This window comes from Manis pentadactyla, chromosome 7 (genome assembly GCF_030020395.1).
Source record: "Manis pentadactyla isolate mManPen7 chromosome 7, mManPen7.hap1, whole genome shotgun sequence".
Classification (NCBI taxonomy): Eukaryota; Metazoa; Chordata; class Mammalia; order Pholidota; family Manidae; genus Manis; species Manis pentadactyla.
In genome coordinates this window covers 96,447,870-96,468,978 of record NC_080025.1, presented here as the reverse complement: position 1 = coordinate 96,468,978, position 21,109 = coordinate 96,447,870, and the positions used below count along the sequence as shown (strand labels likewise).

Sequence of the window (21,109 nt, the reverse complement as noted above, 5' to 3'; positions counted from 1 at the left end):
ACCATACTTCTTTTTTTATTAGAAAAATAACTGGGAGAAAGAAGAAAAAGGTATATTTACAGGATTAAAGATGGTAGAATAGGAAGGCGAGATGGAAAACTCCTTCCAAAAACACACAAAAGAGGAAAATACAGCAAATGCAACTAGACTTGAAAATGACCTAAGGACTGAAGACTAGACTCCCTACGCCTGAGGAAGGAGAGAGGACCACACAGAAAAGGGTGAAGCAGCAAAGACAGTATTGAGCAGGACCCAAGCCTTCCCCCTACACCAGCCTACAGGCAGGAGAAAGAAGAATGGAGTTGGGATGGGGTAGGAGCCCAGGAGTGCTGCACACCTGGCCCTGGAGATCTGCTGTGGGAGCATGAGCCCACAATATATTTGGGTTCTGGTGATTGTCAGGGCTGGACACCAGGGGCAGGTGGAACATTCTGGGAGGCTGAGACTCCAGCCAGTGTGGAAGGTAGGCATGCTCTGCCAGTCCTGAGACTCCAAGCAGAGGCAGCAGTCTGAAAGACTTGCCACCAGTGGGAGGGGTACCAGAGTGATGAGGGTTGGACAGAACTCTCTTCAGGAGAAACAGCAGGTGGAGGATACCTCCCAGACAGTCCTCAGCTCAACAGATCAGGAACTCTTGGGAAGCTCCAGATTCTCCATCATCCTTGTTGGCAGTGAAGCCCTGAGGCACCTCCCTGTGCGCGTGGCCAACAGACAACCCACATAGCCCAGTGGCAGCATCAGACTGTGCTGCCTGGCAGGTAGAGGGAGACTCAGCTTGCTTGGCTCCATTTTGGCCCAACTGGAGAGGTGCCTGGAGGAGCCAGCCCCAAGAGCTCCTTCCCTGCAGGTGTCCAAAACTGGTGCTGTTTGTCCAGCTGCAGCACATCGGTCTGCCCACCTCATTAGCCCTGCAGCCCCACCATTGCTGCTAGCCAGGCAGAGGGAGGCCCCACCCACAGTGAGCTCAACAGAGATTCCTGAGCTGATCACAAAGGCAGCAGCCCAAGCAAACTTCCCACCCAGACTTAGACCACTATAGAAGCCAGACAGAAAGGTGCCCTGGCCACAGCACACCAACAGCTGGATTCCTTGCAAAATAGAACCAGGCACTAGAAAGTAAAGAATCTTGAGCTCTGGGCACCATAGTACACCTTCTTCAAAAAGCTGTTACTCTATAGGCCAGAAAGTATAGCAGACACATCTAATACAAAGGAAGGAGCACAGAATCCCTGACAAAAGGAGCAGGCAGAAGAATTTGATCCAAGCAAAACTACAAAACAGAACCCCAGAAAGAGGGCTAAATGAAACAGAGATCACTAATCTTGATAAAGATTTCAAAATAAAAGTAATATGCTCATGGATTTACAGAAAAGTATTCAAGATCTCAGGGAGGACTTCAGCAAAGAGGTAGACTACCTGAAAAAGAGCCACTCAGAGCTGAAGAATACAGTATCTGAAAAAACATACAATGGAGGGATTTAAGAGTAGATTAGATCATGTAGAGGAGACAGAAATGAAACAGAAATTAGAGAACAAGAAAAGCTGAGGAACATAGAGAAAAAAAGGATCTCTAGGAAAGAATGATGAGAGCTTTGTGACAAATCCAAATGAAACAATATTTACTTAATAAGGGAAGAAGGGGAATAGGAAGACAAAGGGAAAGAAAGTCTCTTTAAGGAAATAATTGTTGAAAACTTCCCCAATCCAGGGAAGGAAATAGACACTTAGGTCATGGAAGCACAGAGATCCCCTTAGAAAAGGAAACCCAGCAAGACAGTACCAAGACATATAATAATTAAAATGGCAAAGATCAAGGATAAGGAGAGAATGTTGAAAGCAACCAGAGAGAGAAAAAAAGATTACTTATAAAGGAAACCCCATCAGGCTATCAGAAACTCTACAGGCCGGAAGGGAGTGGCATGATATATTTAATGTACTGAAACAGAAGGACCTCCAACCAAGAATCCTCTACCCAGCTGAGATTATCATTTAAATTTGAAGCAGGGATTAAACAATTTCCAGATAAGCAAAAGTTGAGGGAATTCAGCACCGCTAAGCCAGTCTTACATGATATGTTAAAGGGATTGCTGTAGATGGAAATGACCCTAAGGCTAAATAGCTTTCACCAGTGAAAATAAACCCACAGTAAAGGGAGTAGACCAACTAATTACCAGGCAAGTATGAAATTAAAACAAAACAGAAGAAGCGAAATCAACTATACATAAAATCAGTCAAGGGATACACAAAAAGTGCAGATTATGACATCTAATATGAAAAATGAGGAGGAAGGAGAAAAGGGAAAAAGTACCATAGATTGTGTTTGAAATAGAGTAATCTAATAATAGGGAATTTAAGGTAGACTATTCTATAGTAAAGAAGCTATTCTTGAACCTTTGGTAACCACAAAACTAAAGCTTACAGTAAATACACACTGAAGTAAATTAATTAAACAAAAAAATATACTCACAACACTAAAGAAAACCATCAATAAAAAGAGAAGAGTATACAGCCATAAGAAAAAAACAGATCCTACCATTTGCAACAACATGGATGGAGCTAGAGGGTATTCTGCTCAGTGAAATAAGCCAGGCAGAGAAAGACAAGTACCAAACGATTTCACTCATATGTGGAGTATAAGAACAAAGGAAAACTGAAGGAACAAAACAGCAGCAGAATCACAGAACCCAAGAATGGACTAATAGTTACCAAAGGGAAAGGGACTGGGGAGGATGCAGGGGGAAGGGAGGGACAAGGGCGGGGAAAAAGAAAGGGGGCATTACGATTAGCATGTATAGTGTGGGGGGTGCACGGGGAGGGCTGTGCAACACAGAGAAGACAAGTAGTGATTCTACAGCATCTTACTACGCTGATGGACAGTGACTGTGAAGGGGTATGTGGGGGGGACTTGGTGAAGGGGGAGCCTAGTAAACATAATGTTCTTCATGTAATTGTGGATTAATGATACCAAAAAAAATGGTTCAGAAAAAAAAAAAGAGAAGAGTATAAGAGAGGAAGAAAGGAATAGAGAGGAGATATAAAAAACAGCCAGAAAACAACGAATAAAATGGCAATAAATACCTATCTATCAATAACCACCTTAAATGTAAATGGACTGAATGCACCAATCAAAAGGCAGAATGGATAAGGAAACCAATCTATATGCAGCCTACAAGAGTCACTTCAGACCCAAAGACATACACAGACTAAAAGTGAAGGAATGGAAAAAGATATAACAGGGAGGAAAAAACCAGCATTATCAGTACTTACATCAGACAAAATTGATGTCAAATCAAAGAACGTAACAAAAGGCAAAGAGGGACAATCCAGAATTAATCAGTCCAACAGTAGAATTAAAGGAGGAAATAGATTGTAACACATTCATTTTAAGAAAATTAACATACCACTCACATCAATAGATCAACCAGACAGAAAATAAATAAGGAAACAGAGGCACTGAACAATACATTAGATCAAGTGGACTTCACAGATATCTACAGACACTGAATCCAAAAGCAGTAGGATACACATTCTTCTCAAGTGTACATGGAATGTTCTCCAGAATAGATCATATACTAGAACACAAAGAAGAGCCTCAATAAAATAAAAAAGATTGAAATTGTATCAAGCAGCTTCTCAGACCACAAATGGTATGAAACTAGAAATAAATAACATAAAACAAAAAGAGAAAGACTTAAAAACACATGGAAGCTAAACAATGTGCTTCTAAATAAATGGATCAATGAACAAATTAAAATAGAAATTAATCAATACATGGAGACAAATGAAAAAAACACAACAGCCCAAAATCTGTGGGAGGCAGCAAAGGTGGTTTTAAGAGGAAAGTACATAGCAACACAGGCTTACATCAAGAAACAAGAACAATCCCAAATAAACAGTCTAAAATCACAATTAAACTAGCAAAAGAAGAACAAAAGAAACCCAAAGTCAGTAGAAGGAGGGACATAATAAATACCAAAGCAGAAATATATAAAATAGGAAAAATATTTTTCTATTTGACTATTTTGGAGATGCTGGTTCTTTGAGAAAATAAAATAGTTAAAGCCAAACTTATTAAGAAAAAATGGGAATGTACATACATAAATAGAATCATAAATGAAGAAGGAATAATCAAAATGGATACCACAGAAATACAAAGAATTATTAGAGAATACTATGAAGAATTATATGCCAATAAATTGGACAACCTAGAAGAAATGGGCAACTTCCTAGAAAAATAAAGCCTTCCAAGACTTACGCAGAAAGAAACAGGAAATCTGAACAGACCAGTTACCAGCAATGAAATCAAATTGGTAATCAAAAAACTCCCCCAAAACAAAACTCCAGGTCCAGACAGTTTGACAGCCAGATTCTACCAAAAATTTCAAGAGGAGCTAATACCCATCCTTCTTCATTCCAAAAAGTGAAAGAGGAGGGAATACTTCCAAACTCATTCTATGAGGCCAGCATCACTCTAATACCACAACCAGACAAAGACACCACAAAAAAAGAAAATTACGAACCAATATCCCTGATGAATATAGATGCAAAAAGCCTCAACAAAATATTAACAAACCAAATCCAAAAACACATCAAACAGATCATCCATCATGACCAAGTGAAAGGATGGTACAATAGTTGTAAATCAATATCATACATCACATTAACAAAAAGAAGGATAAAAAACCACATGATCATCTTAATAGATGCTGAAAAAGCATTTGATAAATTTCAATATCCATTTTATGATAAAAACTCTCAACAAAATGGTATAGGGAGTACATACTTCAACATAATAAAGGCCAGATATGACAAACCCACAGCCAGCATCATACTTAACAGTGAGTGTCTTGTAGTTTTCAGTGTGTAGGTCTTTCACCTTCTTGGTTAGGTTTATTCCTAGCTATTTTATTCTATTTGATGCAATTGTAATGGAGTTTACAATTCCATTTTCCTCTGAAAGCTTTTCTTCTAAGATCAGGAACAAGGCAAGTATACCCACTCTCCTCACTTTTATTCAACATAGTACTGGAGGTCCTAGCCACAGCAGTTAGACAACATGAAGAGATAAAAGTCATCCAAATTGTTAAGGAAGAAGTTAAGCTCTCACTATTTGCAGATGACATATTATACATAGAAAACTTTAAAGAATCCACCAAAAAACTACTAGAACTAATAACTGGATTCTGCAAAGTTTCAGGATACAAAATTAATACACAGAAATCTGTTGCATTCCTATATACTAACAATGAACTAGCAGAAAAAGAAATCAGGAAAACAACTCCATTTACAATTGCATCAAGTAGAATAAAATAGCTAGGAATAAACCTAACCAAGAAGGTGAAAGACCTACACACTGAAAACTACAAGACACTCACAAGGGAAGTTAAAGAAGACACCAAAAAATGGAATTCTATCCCATTCTCATAAATAGGAAGAATTAATATTGTCAAAATAACCATCCTGCCCAAGGCAATTTACAAATTCAATGCAATCACTATCAACATACCAATAGCATTTTTCAATGAATTAGAACAAATAGTTCAAAAATTCATATGGAATCACAGAAGATCCCAAATAGCCAAAGCAATCCTGAGAAAGAAGCTAACAAAGCTGGGGGATTACTCCTCCTGACTTCCAGCTCTACTACAAAGCTATAGTAATCAAAACAATTTGGTACTAGCACAAGAACAGACCCAAAGATCAGTGGTATAGAATAGAGAGCCCAGATGTACACCCATCATATATGGTCAATTAATATTGATAAAGGAGCCATGAGTATACAGTAGGGAAAAGACAGCCTCTTCAACAACTGGTGCTGGCAAAATTGGACAGCTACAGGTAAGAGAAGGAAATGATTATTGTCTAACTCCATACAAAAAAGTAAACTCAAAATGGATCAAAGACCTGAATGTAAGTCATGAAACCATAAAACTCTTAGAAGAAAACATAGGTAAAAATCTCTTGAATATATGCATGAGTGATTTTTTCCTGGACACATATCCTCGGGCAAGGGAAACAAAATAAAAAATGAGCAAATGCGACTACATCAAACTAAGAGGCTTCTGTATAGCAAAGGACATCATCAGCAGAACAAAAAGTCATCCTACAGTATGGGAGAATATATTTGTAAATGACTCATCTGATAAGGAGTTAACATCCCAAATATATAAACTACTCATATGCCTCAACACCCAAAAAACAAATAATCTGATTAAAAAATGGGCAGAGGATCTGAACATACACTTCTCCAAAGAAGAAACACAAATGGCCAACAGGCACACGAAAAGATGCTCCACATTGCTAATCATTAGGGAAATGCAAATTAAAACCACAATGAGGTATCACCTCTCACCAGTTAGAATGGCCACTACCCAAACACAAGAAACAACAAATGCTGGTGAGGATGCTAGAAATGGGAACCTTCCTAAACTATTGGTTGGACTGCAAATTGGTGCAACCACTGTGGAAAGCAGTATGGAGGTTCCTCATAAACTAAAAATAGAAATACCATTTGATTGAGTAATTCCACTCTGAGGAGTTTACCTGAAGTAAACAAAATCCCTGATTTAAAAAATAAACCCATTTAGAGGAAGATACCACAATCCAGAGCTTCTACAAAGCATTGTTCACATTATATAGCACAAAATAAACATTTTCCAGGTAAGAAGAATCAGGGTAAAGTGACTAATAAAGTCAAAAGCTAGAAGCAGGTATACAGATGATACAGACATATTTTGCACCCCTGTGTTTATCACCACATTATTTACAAAAGCCAAGGTATGAAAGCAAACTAAGCATCCATCAATAAATGAATGGATAAAGATGTGGTACATATACACAATGGAATATTATTCAGCCATAAAAAGAAAAATCCTGCCATTTGCAACAATGTGGATGTATCTAGAAGGTAGTATGTTCAGTGAAATAAGCCAGGTAGAGAATGACAAATACCATATGAGTTCACTTATTCGTGGAATATAAAAACAAAGCAAAACAGAAGGAAAAAAAACAGCATTAGACTCATAGACACTGAGAAGTGACTAGTGATTACCAAGGTGGAAGGGAGTAAGGAGAGTAGTTGGGGATAGGGGGTAGGGAGAGGAGAAATACTGAACCACTGTGATGTACATTTGATAATAAAAAAATAAAAAGGTAAATGAGAGAATATCTTCCCAATAATGGATTTAAGATGTCTTATTTTATTGTTATTTTTTCCCTTTCTCTGTGCTTCAGTACAGGTGTATTTTATTAATTTGTCTTCAAATTCATTAATGATGTTTTCTGTTGTGCTGTTAACCCATCTAATAAATTCTTAATTTCTGATGTTGTATTTTGCAGTTATTAGATGTCTAGTTGATTTTGCCGAAAAGATTCGAATTCTCTGTTGATATACCCCATTTTGCCATTCTCATTGTCAATCTTCTGTTTTCTTTAATGTATTAACTGTAGTTATTTCTACTTGTAAGTCTTCTCTGCTAACTCCAATGTCTGTATCATCTGTATACCTGATTCTAGCTTTTGGCTTTATTAGTCACTTTACCCTGATTCTTCTTACCTGGAAAATGTTTATTTTGTGCTTTATATTGTGAACAATGCTTTGTAGAAGCTCTGGATTATGGTATCTTCCTCTAAATGGGTTTATTTCAGTTTTGACCTTACTCCTTAGTGTAGCTCTTACTCCTACAGCATGATCTATATTCTATATATTCCTAGGGTATGACCTGTTTGTGACTCATCTGAAAGTCTAGGATCCAATATCCCTCTACTCTGACTGAGAACTCTACCATCTTCTCAGCACTGTGCAGCCTCTGATATTTCTGCTCAGCTCTCCATTCTCCCAGCAGCTGTTCTCTGCTAGGCCTCTGGGAGTCTCACTTCCAGAGGCCTAGCAGAGAACATATGGCTCATATAGCTCAGGGCCAACGATGTGAGAAGAATTTCTATAAAATTTAGGGTGTTTCTTCTCTGAAATTCTCTCACATGGAATTCCCTCCTCTTCAGCACCTGACCTCTGAATCCCAACCACCTGGCAACCTCAAACTCCAGTTTCTGTTTTTTCTACCCTATGAAAACCAAATTTCTGTTTGGCCTCAACTTCCCAAGCAAGGTGAATGTGAAGCTCACTTCAGTTTCTTTCAAGTAGCATAGCTCTATTTTGATTGCTCTACAATACTGAAAATTGTTTTACATATTTTGTCCAGTTTATGGCAAGAAGGCTAAGTTTAATACCAGCTCTTCTGTCATGGCTAGAACTGGAAGTCCAAGACAACTTTGTATTTTTAACTGACACAGTTGTCAAAGAGGAGTACAGTTGATGTATATGCTTGGCTTAGTCTAATTTTTCTTTTGATTTTTTTTTTGTTATACTTCCTTATAAGTAAAAGGGGGCTCTAATTCACAGTGTCACAGTGGGCTCTAATACACAGGGTAGTTAGATTATTTGAATTTTCAAATGCTTTGAAGAGAACTCCCACGAGTTATTTTACATTGAAAGTTCTCCATAGAACTATTAGTTTATTTTTCTTTAAGAGCAGGACTCCTCTGAAAGGCTGTAGCTGGAGGAAATTCGCATATGTCAATCCTTTTTATAAAACTCAATTGGAAGAACATACATTACTCTGGTTTTGCTTTCTGAGTACATCAGAGGATACCTAGCTAAAAATTATGGCAAACAAAACAGGTCTCATCTTAAAATGAGTTTTTGAAATACAACAAATTAAGACACATGGGAGTGAATCTAAAAGCCTTTTTAATGTTATGCACTCTGAGATTACTTAAGTTTTGAATGTTTAAAAATGTTAATTCTAGCAATTGACATCTTTGCAGATGACTATAAATCACAGTTTATAATTTCCTGAATATGGATCTATGTAAGATTGCTTAATGGCTGTCAGGCTACTACTACTGCATATAGGAGACTGCTGAATGTGTCCTTTTATGCAAAAGCAGAGGATCCTCTTAAAAGATTATTATATAAAAGGGCCTTGACAATAAACTAGTCCAACATCCTTTGTAGCAGCTTCTAAAATGGCTCCCCAGGATTCTGGCCTGCTGGGTCTCAGGCCTGTATTGGGTTACCAGGACCACCATAACAAATGCCACTGGCTGCATGTAATGTGATCTCTCAGCTCTGGATGCTGGATGTCCAAGGTCAAGGTGTCAACGGGTTTGGTTTCTCCTGTGGCCATTCTACCTGCCTTGTAGATAGCTGTCTTCTCGCTGTGTCTTCACAGAGCTTTTCCTGTAGCTGAGCATCCTTAGTGTCTCTTCCTTTTCTTATAAGGAAGGATGCCAGTTATACTGAATTGGGGCTCCACCCATATGACCTCATTTAGTCTTATTACCTCTTTCAAGCCTTCTCTCCGTATATAGTCACATTCTGAGATTAGGACTTAAACGTATGAATTTCAGGGTGACTCCAGTTGGTCCATAGCAATGCTCTTGTGCAGTCCCCTCCACTTGAGTGTGGGATGGACCTAGTGACTTCTTCTGATGAATCAAATAAGGCAAATGTGATGATATGTTGTCACTTTTGATATTAGGCTGCAAAAGGCTGACTTTTGTCTTGCTCAGTCTCTCTTGCTGACTATTGCTTGCTTGTTCTGATGGAGGCAGGTTACCACGTTGGGAGTTGCCCTATGGAGAGGCCCACTTGGCCAGCAGCTAGCAGCCAGTAGCCAGCTGGCAACCAGTAAGGAGCTGAGGCCCTCTGTCCAGCCACCCAGTAAGAACTATATCCTGCCAATAGCCACATGTGTGAGCTTGGAAGCAGATCCTTTCCCATTTGAGCCTTAAGATGACTGCAGCCTCAGCTGACGCCTTGGCTGCAGTCTGGTAAGAGACTGAGTCAGAGACCCAGCTAAGCTCTACCTGGATTCCTGACCCATAGAAATTGAGGTAAAAAATATGTTTTAAGGCACTGAGTTTTGGGGTACTTTGTTGCACAGCAATAGATGTATCTTTATGAACTCTGTTTAAATGATATATACTCTCAGTTTATTATTGTTGAGAACAAATAATGGTTACCACTTATGGACTATTTATGTGTAGTACAATGTTGTTTCCGTCCATGTATTATCTCCTTTACTCCTCACCTGTTTGATCTTCAGGTTACAGAAAACAGGTTTAAAATGGGTTAGATAATATGCCCTAGTTCACTGTTCTAAAAAATGTTAAGTGGGAGTCTGAAACCAAGGGCCCACTCCAGACCTGGTACCAGGACAGGCTCCATCATTTGTCTGGCTCTGTGAAAAACAAAAACGTGGGGTTCCTTATTTAAGAATTATTAGGAATTTCAAGGTAGTAATAGCAGAGCCTCAACCAAGTTCAGGGCTTTCGAGTGTATGACTTTGTGCAGCCTTACAAGTTGCTTGCACACTAGGCCAGCTCTGGCTGGTACTCTTAAAAGCTCTGCAATATTGCCTCCCAACTCTAAGTAGGAAAATGTTACATATGAGAACCCTGAAGCAACCTAGTTAAAATGGCATTGTTAGAATCAGGTATCCTAATTCTGAGCTCACAATCCTTTTCTCTACATCACACTTCCCTCCTAGGGCAGTAATCCCATGTTCTACCTAACACCTTACCTGGGCTTTGAAGCTTCCTTGAAGTTCACGGATGGACACTTCAGCAAGGATGGCAGGAACACTGATGCCCTTCCTGCTTCACTGGCTACATTCTAGTGTATTCTCTGTCGAGGGCACATTACCTGTGTGAGAAAGGGGCACCTAAATAAGGAGCTCTGTGCTTAATTCCAATTACCATCTGCTGAGCTGCTTCTTTTCTAGGCAATGTTTCCTTGATGGTTTCTGTGTAGTAAAGTGTTAACTCATCAGGCCTGGGTTGTCCAAACCCCATACATTCTAAAAGTCTTTAGAACTGGTCTTTGATCATCACCTGAAAGTTAACTTCTAATTCTCAGCCCTTGGAATATCCTGCCTGGTAAGAATGTATTTGTTTTACCTGGGGTCTTGGGTCATGCCTGGTAGTCTATTCTACCAATGTGATTTATGGTGAGCATGTTTTTTTCACCTGGAAACCTGGGCCGCATTGTATCAACTTGACCTCTGGAGGGGACTGGAGACTAGGCAGCTAAGGTCAGTCACATTGGGTGTTCCATAAAAACCTTGGATGTGAACCATGGGTGAGCTTCCCTAAGAGGCAACACTTGACATGTGTCACATACCATTTCTGAGAGAATTAAGCATTATCGGTGTGACTCCACTGGGAGAAGACAGCTGGAATCTTCTATCTGTTTTTTCCTGGACTCTGTCCTATTTCCCCTCCCCCTACTGGAAGCACTAGGGCATTTTTCTCCCGTCCTCATTCTGAGAACCTAGTGGGGCTCCTGGAGGTAAAACTCAAGAAAATATGGGGGCTTTCCTAAAAGTGGGCCCTTCAGAGTTTTTAATTCTCAAACTTGACTATACTGAGCCTCCAGCAATTCCTCAGTTATAGTCTATGTACTTCTGCTGGTACTGGCTTCATCACTGGGCTTCTGCTCCTGGGTTTCTGTTCCTGTTAAGCTGTGATTTTTTTGTATTTGCCTGTCTATCCAGTCTGTGAGGTCTGTGGTTTGCTCTGTGACCTCAATTCTCTGATGGATCTAGGGAGGGTTGTTGATTGGTTCGTTTAGCTTTTTTACTTGTTGTAAGGATTGGAGTGATGTCTTCCAAGCTCTTAAGTGTTGAACTAGAAACTGGAAATCTTCATTACACTTTTAAATTAATGAATATCTTAGGCTGTCTTCTTAAAGCAATATGGGTTCTGAGTTAGACTCTTCCAGTTTTCAACAATGGGAAAGTATTTGTTATAATGATAAGCAAAATAAAATAACAAGGTATCTATCTTTCTATCTGCCATATCTGATCTTAACATGCCTCCTTAAAAAGCACAGAAAAAAGACTAGAAGGAAGCATACCCAATATTAATGATGCATTTTGATCATAGCATATTAGGTGATGCTTCTTTCTTTTTCTTTATTTTCAACATTGAGCATAAAGAAAAACTTGTAAAAAATGGAAGAATATGTTTTCCTACAAAGTAGTTACAAATTAAGCAATTGGGCATTTAAATTTGATGCTTAATGAGATGGCTTATTTTAATTTCTATTAATTTTCACTAGCATGGTAGTGTGCTGAAGAAGTAAGATCATTCCATTCCATATCATGTTTTCTTCTCTCGATTTAGTCCATGGTGTGAATAATATCTGATGAACTGAGAAGACTTGATTTGCATTGCTTGTTTTCCAGTCTACCTGGAAAAAGCAGCAAGGTGACCTGCTCGTGTGCGCAGGATGATCATGGAGAGCTCCCGGCAGACAGGCTGCTGCTCTCAGGTAAGCCTGTTTAAGAATAAAGTAATTTGTGAGACATTATCAAACTTTCAGTCAAAAGCAGATATCAAAGTATATGTTGACTAAATGCATATTGTTGAGATATATTTTTGAAACTCACCTACTCAGATGCTAGGTAATTTCACCACACTTCCTATTTGTGCCCTCTTAATTCTATAAGTCTGTAAGAGCAGCACTTTAAAACTTCATCTCATGGTTTCTGTGTCTTTGTAGGTTACAAAATAATAGGATCATCTGAGTTCATGAGATCTTTCTAATATTCTTTCTTTGGTATATGCAATCCTGAGAGAGAGTGTGTGGCCCTTGTCTTCTGTATTATGACTGTAATGCCTTCCATTTACATTAGGCCCTTCCTTTTCATCCTTTCTTTTCCCCAGCTCTTGATGAATCATTTCAGGTCCTCATCTCTGCTTGACTGTCATGATTGTTTCCTGTATTCATCTTATTCTTCCCATCTCATTCTTCCCATTCTTCACACTCTTTTCAGTAAACTTCCTCAGATGCATTGTTTACAAACCTTAGCTGGCTTGTCATTGCTGGCTGTAAAGTTCAATCTGGCAGAACACTGGAATGCCCCAACCTGTCTTGCTAGCTTCATGCTCCCTGTGGCACTTCATCCTATGCTGCAGCCAAACCAGAGTTCTTGTCCATTTCTCTGCATCTTTGCTCTCACTTTTTCTGAGTCTGAGAGACTCTCTCCTCATTTTGCTGCCCCAAATCTTACTTATCTCTAGAACCTGGTCTGACATGAACATGCTCATGAAGCCATCTGTGATTCTATCATGCCCTCCAATTAAGGTGAAAACTAGTTTCTCTTTTCTTAATGATCCTGTTGTTCTTTTTCTATAAAATGAATATGCCACTTTGTGCTTTGAAGCATAGTTATTCTCGTGCAGGCTTGTTTCAGCCACAAGCTTATAAAACTGTAAGGATTGAAACTAGCATTTCATCAAAGTACCAGGCTGGTCATATTGTTACTGATGAATTAATTAGCGTAGCACCTCCTGATTTGTAAGATGCTTTGACACACATGTTCTCTCATTGGGCCCGACAAGCTCAGACAAGTAGACTGTGTAGGTATTACTATCATTTCATAGGTGAAGTTAGTGGGGTGCCAAGCAGTTAGGTGCCATTTGGAAGTCATGGGAGAACTATCTCATATAATCCTTACATCAACCACATAGGGTTAAATATTATCACCTGCGTTTTATAGATGAGAAAACTTAAGTCCAGGGAAACTCAGAATAACTTTTCTAATATCAGATAGCTAGAAAGTAACAGAATGGGACTCAGACACCAGTCTAACAAGTGGTTCACACCTTTTTTCACTGTGAGGTATTATGGCATTGAAGTTAATGAAATGTGACTAGCAAGTGTGGCTTCTCCTTAATGTTTAGGCTCTACCTTCTCAGTCATAAATGGGTGTCAGATCAGCCTCAGGTTGTGGACTTCGGCAGAGCTGCAGCAGAATCTAGATGTCCAGTAGGGGGAGCAGGAGAGCATCATCTGTGTGGTAGCATCTGCAGTACAGACCCTGGAAGATCACAAGTTGCTGGCTTTGCTGTCTTAGTATTTTACCTGGCTTCCAGTTTGTAGTTCAAGATCAGTGCTTTGCTTTTGTTTTTCTTTTGGTGAAAGAATGGCCTCTACCACTATTGTTGGCCTAAGAAAGGGTCTTAGGACCCCATTATGTTTCTTGGGGCAGATAAAAAGCTGCACGGATTAAGAATCCTGTCTGATAAAACATGTTAAGCTCAAAGTAGATGTTCCTTTCTGGAACAAGGCCACTCATAAATAAATAAAAACAGAAAATAGGAGACAGTGCAAATTAGTCCTTTCCTGTCATGTTACCTGTGGAGAGATGGGGCTTCCAGGCATCAAGAGTGTAGGGAACAGATGATGCAGATGGGTCTTGGGCGGTGTACTAAGGGTCAGGAGGCAGCTGATAAAGTTACGAGGGTCCAGGAGAGTAGCAGTGGATTGAATGACCAAGCAGTTGGTACTTTAGGCTTTGGGAGCTGGTAAATCAGGTTTGGCCTGCAAAGAGAGGTTATTACAGACACAGTAAGGATGCAGTTGTAGTAGTTGAAAACTAAGACTAATGGGGAGGTAAGGATGCAAAAGTGGACCAACCTCAGAGCTGTGGCTAGAGTTGGCTGTGAGGCAGGGAGTGGGAAGTCTGGAGAGATGAACTGGGGCCTATTAATTTTGTCAGGGTAGGGATGGGAGGAGTTTTTGAAATATATTTAGGGGAATATTAGGAAATTCTGTGGAAAGGCCAGTGCCTGAAGGGAGGGAGCAGACACATGGGTACAAAAGTCCTTTACATTATCTCATGAAGGAGTTGTTTTGATACAGGGAACCATTCTATGTACCCCCTCAGTTGTACATTGTGAAATATCTTGATTACTCACAAGGTTGTCATATGAAGCATAGGTGTCCAAGACACCTGGTGGCTGGCATCCTTGAACTGTCTCCCAGTAAGATCTCTGGCACAAATGCATTCTCCTCTTGACTTGTGTTAGGCTGAGGAGAAATGATTAGGTTTCTGTTTCTGGTAGATTTGAGTCTCTGATGACTCAGGGAATGGTTCCAGTTATTTAGTGGAAATGAAGCAATTATTTCAACATTTGAGTTCCACAGGATTTGGGGGGGGCATAGTGCCAAGAATTTATCTCCAAATTGCTGGTGAAACCATTAAGCATTTTTGGTTTCTGATGTTAAATTAAGGAACTCACATAAACCAAGACTTATCATTGTTGGCTTATCAAAATCATAGTTGTAAAAATTTGAAGTATTGGAAAATTTTTTTATTAAAACAAAGCCGAAGAAATATGTCTAAATGAATTTTTGTGATACAGAATTCATGGGAGTGTTTTAAAAAATAACATTTTTCTAATTTTAGAAGTGGTAGATGCTCATTGAAGAAAAAATTAGAAAACATAAATGTACAAAAAGAATAAAGAAAATATCACTTGTAATCTATTCAGAGATAACCGCTCTTGACATTTTAGTGGGTTCTTTCTGGGCTTTAGTTTTCAGTGCATGTTCTGTGTAATTTACATAGTCAAATTTATACTTTATAATCAAATTCACAATCTGGGTTGCTTTTTGCTCCACAATGCTATATAGTGAGCATTTTCTAATGTTATTAAGATGTTTTATAAACATTTTAATGGCCACATAATCACAGTGTGAATGTACCATTATTTAACTTTTTATTTTTAAACTTTCATCTTGAAATAACTTATCAAAAGTTGCAAAAGTAGTTTGAAATTTTCCTAAACTTTTCACTTGGCTTTTGCAAATGTTAACATCTTACAGAGTCATATACAATGGTCAAAACCAGAAAATTAACTATGATACAGTACTATTAACCAGATCTTATCCAAATTTTACCATTTGTTCTACTAATGCCTAGGATCATGCATTGCATTTTATTGTAATGTCTCCTTAATCTCCTCCAGTTTGGGATAGTTCCTCCAAATTTCTTTGCCTATCATTACCTTGATTTATTTTGTAGAATGTCCTTCAATTTGGACTTATATGACATTTTCTCATGATTAAATTTAGGTTATGCATTTTGTGTAAGAATACCACAGAAGTGAATTTTTTTCAGGGCATCTGTTCAGAACTTCTTAGTGATGTGCCATAATTTATTAAGCTATTCCTCTATAGGTGAACACTCTGGTAGTTTCTGAATTTACATATAGTTCCGCAACTCTTATCTGATTATTTTCTATGGAACAATTCTTAAAAATGGGATGATGTGTCAAAAAGTATCAATATTTTTAAGGCTTTTGACACCATATTATGCAGTTGTTTTCCAGGAAGGTTTTATCTATTTGCTCTTGTGTTAGTAATAGTAGAATTCTTCCCTATCTGTCCTTGCCAGCACTAAGTTCTATTAACAACAAAATAAAACAAAAACTTCTTTAATTTGATTACTGTCGAGGCTCATCAGTTTTTTATACATACCCTAACCATGTTTCTTTCTGATTTCATGGCATATCTCTTGCCATTTTATACAGTGCTAAATGCTTTACATATATTATCTCATTTAATCCTCCTAACCACTTATGGTTGATACTGTTCTTATTTACATTTTACTGATTAGGAAACCCAGGCTCAGAATATTTAAGTAATGTGTCCAAGTTCAGGCCACCATTAACTGGTAGAGACAGAATTAGAATTCAGATCCTCTGATTTAAAAACACATGCAGTATGATTTCACTTATGTGTGTAATCAAAAAAATAAAACAAACAAGACAAATAGATTCATAGACACACACAATGGACTGTTGGTTGCCATAAAGGAGGGGATCACAGGGAATATGGCTGATAATTTTGTAATACCTTTGTATAGTGACACATGGTAACTATACTTACGGTGAGCATTTAGTAATGTATATAATTGTCAAATCACTATGTTGTACACTTGAAACCAGTATTATATTCTATATCAACTATATTTCAAAAAATCATAAAAATAGACAAAATGTAGGACTCTGAGATAATAAAAGGAAAAAATATTGGTTACTTATCAATAAATTGCATTGATCACAAAAAAAAGCACAAAAGCACATGCAGGTAACTCTATGCTACTCCCTTTAAGTTACAAAGTATTTTATTTAATGATGATAGCTTTTATATTTAATATTTCCAACATCTTGCAAAATAGTAACAGAAAAATCTGCGGTGAACTGTTTAATTTTTAAAACGTAAAAAGCTTTAATAAAACAAGAACTCAGGAGAGTTTGTTCTTTTTATTTAAAATCTATGATTTGTTGTACTTGTAAAAACCGATATTGAGTCTTTTAAAAATGATTGCAATAAATTTCTCTTTTAAAACTTTTTTTTAAAGGATTCTTTGTTTTTAATCTTGTCTCCTTCAATTTTAGGAAACAAAATAAATGGCTTTTTCGTTTTGTTATTCAAAAGCATAAGAGGCAACTGTAACTCCAGATATTGGTTTGCCTCTCCTATTTTCAAAATGCTCATAGTTGAATTCTGTATCCTATGAAGGAAGTATAATTTCTATCTCCACGAGGAACTGGAAACTAAGAAAGGGTAGGTGATATCTCCAGTTATACAGCTAGTTTGCAGCATCTTTGGTACTAAAATACAGGATATTGAATTCTGTCTATTTGCACTAGATAAAATTAATTTAAGAGTGAGCTGTGAAACATTGTAATTCTAAACATTCCTCAAATTTCTATTTCTTCTCTGAGTAAGAAAAGCATATCCATTTTGAATATATTCTGATATCTCACAAGTGTATCTTAAAAACACATAAAAAGTGAAACGTACTTTTCTCCCTAAACTCTTTTTTCTCCAAAAATCAGTAATGCCTGTACCACCTTTCCATTTACTTAAGCCAGAAATGTGGAAATCATTTGAGCTCTTCTCTTTCATCCAATCCCCATGCTCTGTGGTTTAACCTGCTGACAACTCTGTACTCCATTACCCACCTTAGTTAGGAGTACCACTATGCAGTCTCTTACCTGAATTTTACAAATTACCTAATGTGATCTGCCCTTGCAGTCTTGTCCTCCAATCTAATCCTATTCTTCCTCATGCAGCATTCAGAATGACTTGGCTCTAGGCCAGTAGCACTTGCTTATCCAGCTGGGATTTGGGTAGAGTAGTTCTCAATTGACCACCCAATGTGGATGCTATATGGATGTGTGTAAGGGGCCTGGGTGTGGTGGACCTCCCTTTACTGTAAGATTCTTTTCAATTATTGCAAACTTCATCATCATGTTCTCCATACGAAGGACATACTAAGGGAGTTTCAAATGGATCAATGAATGTATAAGAGGGAGGGGTCTCACCATCTCAACCAGGCTTAACCAGGTTTTAGCAAGACAATCAGTCTTGTTATCCAGCTCTAATCTTCCTGGAAGCTGAATCTGTGTGAAGGGAAACTACTAATTGTGATTAATATTATACTCATGGTTTTGTGTGGGAAAGTGTGTGTGTTGTTTTAAATAATGCTTGGTCTGATATCTGAATACTGATGATTATGAGTTCTGTTGCCATTTAGAAATTCCTTAATCCATTTGGGAATACAGTTGTCCAAATAGATTAATTCTCTGGTGAACTCAGGAATTACACCTTTAAGCTAAAAAAACTGTTAGACATTTTGAACCCAAAATGTGTTACATATTCTTGTCCCCCACCCTAATCAAAGTAATAGGATAATTTTTTATTTTCTTGATTACTTAGCATTTTAAGTGTAAATGGTTTCAGTGATGCTTCCAGGGCCTACTGAGAGGTATTGGGCCATTTACCCTGTCATTAAAGAGCCCCAGATAGCTGTTCTTTACTTTTTATAGTTTCCACATCTCTTTCCTAGTTGACATTCCATGCTGTTGCCAGTGAGCCTGCCTGTAGCAGCTCTTGTCCCCCTTCTCATTTAGTTGGATATTGGGGAACCAAACCAATCCTGAGAGATGTGTATATAAAGCAAAAATAAATAGGCCCAGAAGAAGAATTCAGGGGTTTATCTGAAATCAAAGTATATAAATGTCAGAACATAGGCTCTGTGAAATGCACTAGATTAAACTGTATGAAATTGCCATTTGAAGGTCAAAATTGTCAATTATTGTCAGTTTCATCTGGTTAAACCTAATATTTTTATTTATTTTATCATAAATAAATAATGCTGATCTAGATCAGCATTTCTCAAACTACTGGGATTACATATCTTTTTCTTTTTTTTTGTAATTTCCAATCCATAACAGACTTTTGTAAAAGACACTAAAAATGGATTGCTAAAAAAATTAAGAAAAGACATAAAAAAATACAAGTCCATTTTTAAATTAGATTCAAAGACATGAAATTATATTTTAATAAAAATAATAATGACATCTTACAGAAAAAAGATACAAAAACTGTATGTACTCACTAAGTGTATACACATGCAGTAGACCCCCTTATCTGCAGGGGACACATTCCAACAAGACCCCTGGTGGATGGTGAAACTGGGAATAGTACTGAGTCTTATATATATTGTTTTTTCCCATACATATATACCTATGATAAATTTAATTTATAAATTAGGCACAGTAAGAGTTGACAATCACTAATATAATGGAGCCATTATAACAATATACTGTAATACAAGTTATGTGAATGCAGACTTTCTCTCTCTTGCTCAGAATATCTTACTGTTCTGTACTCATGCTTCTTGTGATGATGTGAGATGGTAAAATGCCTCCATGATGAGATGAAGTGAGGTGAATGATGTAGGCACTGTGATGTAGTATTAGGCTACTTCTTGTCATCTGCTTTCGGACTGTGTGGTTGCCTGTGGGTAACTGGAATGAAACCCTAGATAATGGGGGACTATGGTAGGTGAATTAATACAGAAATTGCTGCATATGCAAGCTCTTGTCATCTTCTATTCATAACTAAACAAAGTTTAGTGATTCCCTACATTAAAAGAGTATATGCACACTTTGAGTGTATACATATTTATCAGCATTAAAGTTTTTAATTGACAAATCCAGCTTGGGTCACTAATAATGTTACTTACAGGAGATGTGTATTTTTAAACTGTGTCTACATTTTGTTTTATTATCATTCATAGTAAGGTGTCTCTGACACATGCTGACAGAAGTAGAAGAGATTTTAAAACAAGTTCCACATAGTCAGGATATTCATTTTTAACACAATGAAGCAAATGATGCGTTATTTTCAAAATGCATTCTAAATCTTTTATTGGTAATGAGTTCCAACAATTTATATTATACTTTTTGTTAAGTATAAATTATATTTTGTTGAAAGCAAGGGTTCTGGATCCTTTTTTTTTTTTTTGGTGACTATTTTTAATGAACTTCCTATATGTGGAACTTTTTTGATGGAAAATAAAAAATCAAAACATTAAATTATTAAGGTATTTAATAACTTCACAGATGTTAAATATCAAGATGATTACTTTCTTCAGTATTAATTGTTATTAACCTTTAGAAACTGTTTTTTATAAGCTCTCATTTTTCCTTTTTGCCCTGTAATGCTATGTGCCATCAAAAAACATGTAGCATTTCTTCTTTGCATGGAAGTAGGGAGATCATTAAGAATATTGAAGATACCAGGCAAAAAAACAAGTCTGTCTATCCAATTCACATCTGTAAAATGTTGTGGCCAAACTGATTTTTTTGTCTTGCAGAAGCAGTAAGAATTTTTTCATAACTCAAACATTTTTTGCGTTTCTTCTCAGTAACTATTATACCACTGAAGCAGTTAAGTTTTTTTTTATTTTTTATTTTTTATTGAAGGGTAGTTGACACACAGTATTACATTACATTAGTTTCAGGTGTACAACACAGTGATTCAACTATATACATGATAATTCTAGGTACCAGCTATCACCATACCAAGTTGTTACAATATTTTGACTATATTCCTTATGCTATACATTACATCCCGGTTACTTATTTATTTTACAATTGGAAGTCTGTTTATATATATATATATATATATATATATATATATATATTTTTTTTTTTTTTTGTGAGGGCATCTCTCATATTTATTGATCAAATAGTTGTTAACAACAATAAATTTCTGTATAGGGGGGTCAATACTCAATGCACAATCATTAATCCACCCCAAGCCTAATTTTCGTCAGTCTCCAATCTTCTGATGCATAACGAACAAGTTCTTACATGGAGTACAAATTCTTACATAGTGAATAAGTTACATGGTGAACAGTGCAAGGGCAGTCATCACAGAAGCTTTCGGTTTTGT

General features: G+C 37.3%; 1 long non-coding RNA gene across 1 annotated transcript in view; it reads left to right on the top strand.

The window, feature by feature from the left end:
• Window positions 1-12,033: 12,033 nt before the first annotated feature.
• Window positions 12,034-21,109, top strand: part of LOC130684292 (uncharacterized) — a 74,026-nt gene continuing 64,950 nt past the window's right edge. The window contains exon 1 of the long non-coding RNA XR_008998510.1: window positions 12,034-12,337. This is a non-coding gene — a long non-coding RNA (uncharacterized LOC130684292). The remainder of the gene's footprint in view (window positions 12,338-21,109) is intronic.